Source organism: Vollenhovia emeryi, unplaced genomic scaffold, assembly GCF_000949405.1.
Source record: "Vollenhovia emeryi isolate VEMERY1.0 unplaced genomic scaffold, V.emery_V1.0 DF939125.1, whole genome shotgun sequence".
In the NCBI taxonomy this organism is placed as follows: Eukaryota; Metazoa; Arthropoda; class Insecta; order Hymenoptera; family Formicidae; genus Vollenhovia; species Vollenhovia emeryi.
In genome coordinates this window covers 2,722,337-2,731,163 of record NW_011967241.1, presented here as the reverse complement: position 1 = coordinate 2,731,163, position 8,827 = coordinate 2,722,337, and the positions used below count along the sequence as shown (strand labels likewise).

The window sequence follows — 8,827 nt, the reverse complement described above, 5'->3', positions numbered from 1 at the left end:
TTATTGTTCGTACAAGCAGAGACTGGTTTAAAAGAAAATTAATGATACGCTCGATAAAGTTTCCGATAAGGAATCACGTCTCGCGACGATCTCACCTCTCGTGCAGATGGCAGCGTGAATCCGTTTATCGACGATCGTTGAATGGTGACGATGAGATTGAGAGCACCTTTCAATGCCAGTACACTTCGTATGACCAACACTCCACTTCACTTGGGACTCATACTATGCATTGTCTGACACTTTTCGAAATTCACTTTCCGAACGAGTTAGCTCCTCGCGTGAAAGGAGAACCGAAACGGCCACAGGTTGGTCGGCAACGTTTCGTTACTTGTGTTGTCGAGCCTTGGATAAGCTTATCTCTCATAAATTGTCCATCAATTTGCGCCACAGTCGCTCTTTCATAGTTTGCGTGAAAATAGTTACCGAGATACTTTCAACGATATCGCGAGTGAAACACATATATTTCAAGATATCCTCTGAGATATGCTTCTTGAACGTAGCGGAGTATAACAATCTTGTTTATACTACGGCACTTTCCACGGTCGTCGTGTCGCGGATCTATTGATCTTAAGATCGATAGGTAATTCGTAAATAGACCAATTCCGCGAATTTTCGATTATAACCATCGACCCGACATTGTATCATTCGCCTTGGAAACTCAGTTGTGACTATGACTTCTCGATATCTTGGAAGCCCTCTTCCTCGAGACTACTCTTCCACAAGTAATAATTTTCCATCCGTGATAGAAGCTAACGGTTGAAATGTTTTTTTCGATCGATACCCACGATTCGATTCGATCTGCCATCCAGAAGCGATCGGTATTGACGTTCTCTCTTCGCGATTTCTTTCGAAGATCTCGCTGATCCGGTCGTGCCCTGGCTGTTTCTAGGACACGTGATAGTTAAGCCACCAAAGATACCGAACGAGGTGCGCGCCGCGTCGTTGCGAAGTGCGATCTTGAAGCGGCTCGCGCAAAAACGACTGGATCAAAGGGGTTGCGCGGCAACAGGTGAGAGGAAAAGGGAGAGAGGGCGGAGTGGGAGGGATAGGTAGAACAATGAAAGGGGAGCGAGAAGGAAAGAGAGAAAGAGAGAGAGAAGACCCGGACGATGACGACGATAGTGGTGTTAACACCGCGCGTAGTAGCGGACAGTCGGCGACTAAGGCCCCTGAGGAGAAGTCTCACCTCTCTCTCCTTCGTCTCTTCACTCGTCCTCTCGTTCCTCTCTTCCGACGTGGTCTCTCTTTCCACCACACGCGTGGCCGCCGTCACACCGTCGTGCGCGCGCGTGCACCTCCGACACGTACGACGTACCCTCCTGTGCCTCCCCCTCCAATCTCGCTAACCCGCGCGGGCCACCCTCTCTCTCTCTCTCTTTCTTTCACGTCGATAGGATACATTTTTCATCGGGACGAATGCGCGGCCCAACTACAACAAAACCATTTGCAGATGCACACATGGGCGCGCATGATCGCGCGTGTGGGTACACCGGATTCGCGGCAGCGGCGGCGACGGTGGTGTCGGTGTACGTGTCGGTAGGAGAGAAGTGGGAGATGGGACACGCGACACGAGCCTTGGTAGGGAGAGAGAGGGTCAGCGGGAGTGGGGCACGCACGGTCTCCCCTCGTTCCTCCGGGTTCCCCCCGCGTGGGGCACCCTCTCCTCTCGCCGTGTCGGACGTCTTGCGCGTTCTCTCTTTTTCCACTCCATTCTCTCCGCTGGTCTCAGCCTCTCATTCGCGAATCGTACGCTTCTCCATCACCTTCGATCACGCGCGATACCTCGGATTTCTCGTGCGTTTCGTATCCGTACAGTGCCGTTTGGCTTGCAAAAAAGTTCTACTTTGGCTTCTCTCTCTCCCCCTTGATATGTACATTTACTTATGGAACCTCTCAATGTGCTTCGCGATAAAAATCTTAAAGATACGCTTTGCGCGGATCAACAACTTAATACTAACGTAAATCATCATCGGTTTAATTCATTATTTATAAAATTAATGTCATTGTATGATCTTTTTCAGTTATAAACTTTTATCAAGAATAAATAAATTGTGAAACAGGCATGAATTTGTATTATACAGTCTTTTGAAAAACATGTCTATCATAACTATGTGGGCAATGAATTTCGTACAACGTTTCATACACACACACACACACGTCAATACGAGACCACGGATTATAGCGATAACATTCTTATTAGCGAAACTATCGAGTGTTTCCGACAGTATGGTACAACATAATAATATGATTGTTTATGGACAATTTTATATGTATATAGTCTATTGTACTCACCGCTTTAAAATTTCGTTCTTCCTTTACGTGCATTGGATGTATCACCTCCACCATCATAAGAGAGTTTCATGTAGGTAGCAATTTGGTAATTTTTCTGGGGGACGGCATTCATTTCATAACATATCAAAACTTGACGAATTATCGATAATTTCTAGAATTATTTCAAAACTAGTAGCACACGGTATCCTTTTATATACAGTTTCTGCAGTCTCCTTTAAGGCTACGACAGCGCACTTGGATGAATAACGTTAACAATAAAATCTCCCACGTAAATTGGCTAATATGTATCTATACCGAGAGGAAACGTCAGCTGGAATTTTCTGTTTCTTCTATCGTAAATCGCACACGAACGAATTCGCCGACGTGTCCTCGAGCCGACGAGATTGGAAAACAAACCCACGCGTGTCAATGAACGAGAACCGACTAAGTGCCGACGACGATTTTCGTTGTCGACCATCTCTTGGGGTTGCAAAACTCACCTCCCCCCCGTTGTTCCCCTTCCGATGAGCGAGTCGGCGATGAGAGGGGTGGCGAGCATTCTCTCCCTCCGTTCCCACGCCACGTTCCCGATACTTCTCTTCGTCCCTTCTCCTCCACCGCCTCCTCGACGGCATCCTCGCTGCCCGACTCCTCCCTTAGAGACGCGCCCTTCTCCGGGGTTAGAGCGCACGTACTACTCTATTCTCCGCTCCTCTCGGAAGTCGTCCGCTACCGCCCCCGGCGCGTCCACCGGGGGTTGAGATTTATTCGCCGTGTCCCACGCTGCGCGCAGCTATACACCAAGTGATGTAATTTCGAAGCAACTGGTAGCGAGGCCTATACAGGGTTCTTTGCTTTCCCCACGCTTTGTTATAAAATATATGAATTGTAAACTGAATTCTGAATACCTATGCTGCAAATATCGCTTCAGTAATAATGAAGCATATAACATATTATACATCGCTGTACATTTTCTCAATATATAATGGAGTGACTATTTAAATTATTTTCACTTTAAAAGCAATGTATTTGAGAATCATTTGGAAGCGTCTATATTTTAAATGTGTTTATTCTATTATGGGTCTCGATTTATTAAAATTCTTGTTGAAGCTTATTTTATTGGCACAGCAACACAGCGTTAAATATTATGATTAATTCGTGCGGGAAATTTTGCAAGGGTAAACAGAATGAAAAAAAATGGATTTGGAGAAAAAGACTAAAAAACTGGCGCTGTAAAGGGAGAATAAGATATGTCGAGCAAGAGAAGAGAAGTGAAATAAAAGTGCTACGTTATATACGAATGATTGAATCTGGGCGTGAGTTCGCTGCCAGTCACGGCCAAGCATCGATGTTTTAATTAATGTATCGATAGTGGAGCCAGACACGGAGTTTATCCGGCATCATCTCGTTTGACGTATCGAGACCGGCTCTCTCAAAATATATTACGTAGAAGCTTCGCGGGTAATAATTAGGTGGATTGTAGCTTTTAACATAATGATTTTTCCGTGCGCTATGTAATATTTCGTTTTAATTAGTGCAGGTAATGCGCAATTAATTTCAGTGCTGAATAAGTTATCTCTTGTGAGCAATTAATATCACGTCACATAAATTTATATCTTTTTTTAAATATTTCAGATTAAATATTTTGTCAAGTGAATTGTTATTAAGAAACGGATTAACAATTTGAAGACTTATCAGGAGCGTTTTAAATAAACAATAAAATTATCTGATTGCAATTTAGAAATTAATATTATGCATTTCTGAAACGTTGCATATTTACGATCTCGCAAAGCATTCTCATTTCGCAATAATAAGTTCGAATTTGTGAGGATGATTGCGAGAGAGTCGTGAAATAATCTGATTGACATATTAGATACGCAGCATAAGTATCGGTGATCGCTTTTGTGATACACGAGCGTGTATCTAGTGATAAGTGTTTACTACGAGATTACGCATAAATTAAACATCACCACATGTAACGATAACTTTCTTTCGATCGCCATGATTCGGAATATGTAATAGCACACGCTATTCATATGATTGATAAATCGATAATATACAAGATGAATACGTAATATAATATAAACAGCTAATTGGTTATTATATAATATATGTTAATAATACTCATCACAATAAGCTCGCAACAATCGTTATTATCTATTATATCAATTGTTGTGAATGATTTTAAATATTTGACATTAGTGTAATGTTACATGTCAATGTTATTTCTTTTAATTATGTCAACTTGTAATCATACATTTAAAAAAGTAAAATATCTACCGTACAATTATTTTTACGAAAATATTTTTGTACTCGTGGCTAATTTGAAAGCTGAGATACGCAAAATCAGGAGACACACTGGCTGAAGAAAATACACCGTGCGAATCACGCGGACAATTTATGAATAAAACTTGATAAAACCGTGTTATCGATGTTTGCGTAATTTTTAAGTGTGGGCGTTTCGAACAGCACTCATTGATCGTACCTACCATTCGCATCGGCATTGATACGGCATTGTTTTCTGTGTCGTGCACCCACCGCAAATTCAATCGATCGGGAACGGGAACATCGACAATTGGCCGCAATTGTATCGATCGGGGCCAATATGACATCGTTCGATCAGCAATTTCATTGCCCGACGGAAAAATCTGTCGTGGATTTCATTGATCCATTTCATGCTTTGATGCGTCCGCAATATGAGAAGGTCAAATTTATCGTGTAAAACATAATGGCATACGTACATCGTGCACATCTATCTTTAAAAACATTATCTATTTTAAATAAAAATGAACTTTCACAGTAACGCTTTAAGTATACGAATGAAAATTAAAGATTGATTTATATTTAAATTGATATTAGAATAAAGATTTTTATACATAATGATAATTGAACTAAAAGCATCGTAGACTCGTGAACGTGATAACAACAAAATGTGCCGTTTTTCGTTTATTACTGAGAGAAAAATATGTCAACCGTTTTATCTTTAATCATTATAATCATTATAAATAATAACCGCGAGAATGAGTTAATCGCCAGCCGCGGTAAAAAATCAGTGGATATTCGACAAAATATTTTGAATTCAAGCGATGACCTAACGTCGACCTGACCACTTGATTGAGTCTTTTCTTACAGCTTGAGATATCCCGCCGTACGAGAGAAATACGGAAAGTTTTGCAACACGTGCACTGCCGAGTTTATTTTTAGAATATTTTTGATACATGTGTATATATGTATGTACGTGACTTTCGCATTATCTTGCGTGGGCGTAGCAATTCTACCGCTGATAAGTGACTTTGTATTTCGCAAGTATTTGTGACAGACGGTATCTGAAATCTTGCGGCTCGTAGCTTCGTAATCGAGCCATTAATCATGCACATGAGCATACAAATAATCATTATAAATAATAATGAAACTCAATGAGTATTTCTTATAAAGAAAAATCATTAGCAATCTGTACTATAATATTAATAATAATTTGAGTGTAAATATGTGCGTAAATTGTAAGGATCTTTCCTTAATTTAAAGTCATTATTTCCTAAACTTATTTTTTAAAGTTTATTATATAGTGCAACTCAAAGCGTGAGAGTAAAGTTTTATAAATAATATATCTTTAATCTTTTTATCTTTTTATTGTTCTAATTTATTCTAGTGATGAGATGAGTTGGTTTAGGAAAACATTAAATAGATAAAATCTTAATTTAAGTACTCGAAGTGTTATTTAATTTCGTAAACAAAATTTGATCTAATTGCATTCGATTTCGTCTGATTGTTTGAAACAACGGTGGAAAATGTCTACTTTTTGCAGTGGCAGAACAAGAAATGGTGAAATACGAGACCGGTAGAGAACAACACAGATGAAAATAATCGGTGCGGCTTAATAAAATTAATATACGGTTCTCGGCGGTTCCTTGCCGTGTTCGTGCGTCAGGAGTCCCAGTCGGAGTCGTAGCATTCGGCAGGCCAACGAGACGTTCGGGACGCTCTTAACTAAGGGTCTACTAACTTTAAATCCGATAATGAATGTAATCAGTGGAAATAACATGGAATCTACGCTGGTCAGACCGCGTCCAGGTATACATTCCCTGACCACAGCGTGACTAATAATTATACTCGGTGAGGGACCCTCGTCTCTCTCTCCTACGCCGTTATCTCTCGCCGAGAGCGAGAGTGGAAGTCGAAAGCCGCAGACGAAACGTAGAAACAATGGTCCCGTGCACTCACGAATCCCCAGAGTACGGAAACTTGTTTTGATCGAATCAGTGTCGTAAATAAGGAACGCGAGTTACCTTCTTGCGTCGAAAGTAGAAGTTGTAGTTTAGTCATTTCTCTACAGATGGATAGAAGAATTGCAAGGGGAAAGCAAACTAACATTTCGTTCCGACGTGATTATCATATTAGTAAACAACAATTATATAACATATTATGTTTTTTCTTCGGACAAAACATAATATTCAATGATCTATACTATATCAAGCAAATAAGATTATACATTGTAATGTTTTTAATTCGCAGAATATAGGAGAGTTTTGGGCATTTGTCTACAAATTGTGCGCCCAATGAATTACACTAATTATAAAATATACCTTTAAAACCACGACGGATTCTGTTTCATAACGCCACCGTCAAATCCGGTATCAATTACGAATGACTTTCAATCGGGCGTATATCGTTCGACCAACATCAATATTACAGGCAGTACGTACAATGGGCACGCGCGCACGAGCGACGTACCTGTCGACCTCGCGACGCCAGCGAGCCGCGAATAACGGTAGTCTTAATTGAATTATTGTTTCAGTTAATGTCGACATTCATCATAAGAGTACACAAACAGTGTCGGAACGGGATGAAGAAAACACGCATCCCGCCCAAGGAGTTGCGGCTCGCTCACAAAAGCGCAGAGCATTCATCTTCTGTCGTGTATGTCATGAACCGCGACACGATGGCCGCTCTTTCCTTTCTCTCTTCTCTCTCTTCTTTGCAATCATATCTTTGCAAAGATAAAAATGAATTTACACGACGTTCTTATTGTAAAAATTAATTTCTTGCAGTTTGCTTTGCGCATTGATCCTCCAACAATTGTTTCAATTTACTTACTGATAATTATCTCTGTTATTTCAAAGTGTCAATACAATACAACACAAAAAAGCCGTTAAAATTGCACTAGATTATATTGTATAATCCGGATACCATATCTCATTACAATTTTGCATTCTTTGTTTTAAACGGTTTATTTTAGGAATTTTGTGGTGAGAACATTATGTTCAGATCTAACGGCGACGATACAACGGAAGTGGGAGGCAAGTGCAAACAGACCCACGCCTCGTTGTTTGGTATTTGCATCACTTGCGGAAACCAGACTGCGTCGATCGCGCGCTGTCGAATAAATGAATTTAGATCCGTATGCTTGCCGAGTGCAGTTTCCATTGCTAGGTCAGACCTGAATTCGCTTAGCAACGCGCGCGCAGTTCATATTTCGGCCAGCGCCGTCGTTGCGAATAACAAACAATCGTTTGGCATCAATTCTCGTCCTATTTTCTACACTTTTAGCCACTACGCATTAGGTATTAACAAGTTTCCATTAAGCGTTTTGCATATTATATATTTCTATTACAATTTCATTTATCTGTTACAGATTTTAAGTGTTTTTATATAGAATTTTATCGAACTCCCCTAATTATAATCAATAATTTTCTGTTGTGGCATTTTTGATTGTGAAAGTAAGTGGCGTTACGAATTGTTTCATTTGTTATCAAGCAAGTAAGAAGAAGGCCTAATATTGTTAGCAAAGCTGTATTCGTCTGGAATATCCTTACATTTTCTCCCTAGACGTTTGTAAGTTCTAGGTCAGCAGGAGCGGGTAACGCGTCGTAGAAGGGAAACAAAAATAAGGCAGAACAAAGAGGGGAAATCGATGCATAAAGACTGTACGGATCGGGTCCCTGCGAGTTTGCATAATTCATTCGGCTGGCCGGCGAATGCATATTACCTCAGGATATCTAGCCGAGTTGAGCAGCGGGATCAGGACGTAAGGACCTCCGTTCTGAATATGAGGTCGAATCGCCGAATCGTCTGGAGATAGTTCAACATCGATAACCGCTGCCGATCGTTGCGGCGTTTCGACGAGGATCCAAATTCAGGATTTAACAGGATCAGCTACGCGTGTGTGTTCCTAAAAGAATATATTGTAAGTGAGGATACTGGGCTGCTTGACTATGGAATCATATCATAGGGAAGCGATAACTTTATTTCAAGGATTTGAAGATTTTATTGAGATTCACATTTATTTGCAATATCATTTTTTGAAATTGCTGCAGATTTTTGTTTTTTATACGAATAACTTTCATAGCTATGTCCCTAGAACATATATTTCTAAAGACTACTAACTCGATACTTTTTGACAGCTATTAAAAATTTATGATGAACAAATGTTAGTGAAAAGTAATATTTGATCTCGAAATATTTCATATGAAACGTTAAGCTATCCGTTGAAGCGTTTAGCGGCGATTTCCGTGTCATCTAAGCATGCGACATCCTGATTGCATCTGCTCCACCTGTC

General features: G+C 40.4%; 1 long non-coding RNA gene across 1 annotated transcript; it reads left to right on the top strand.

Annotated features, from left to right (window-relative positions):
• Nucleotides 1–6,300: 6,300 nt before the first annotated feature.
• LOC105569259 lies at nucleotides 6,301–7,899 on the top strand. The gene is made up of 3 exons (XR_001009489.1): nucleotides 6,301–6,342; nucleotides 6,784–6,966; nucleotides 7,067–7,899. It is a non-coding gene; the product is annotated as an uncharacterized LOC105569259 (long non-coding RNA).
• The last annotated feature ends 928 nt before the right edge of the window (nucleotides 7,900–8,827 follow it).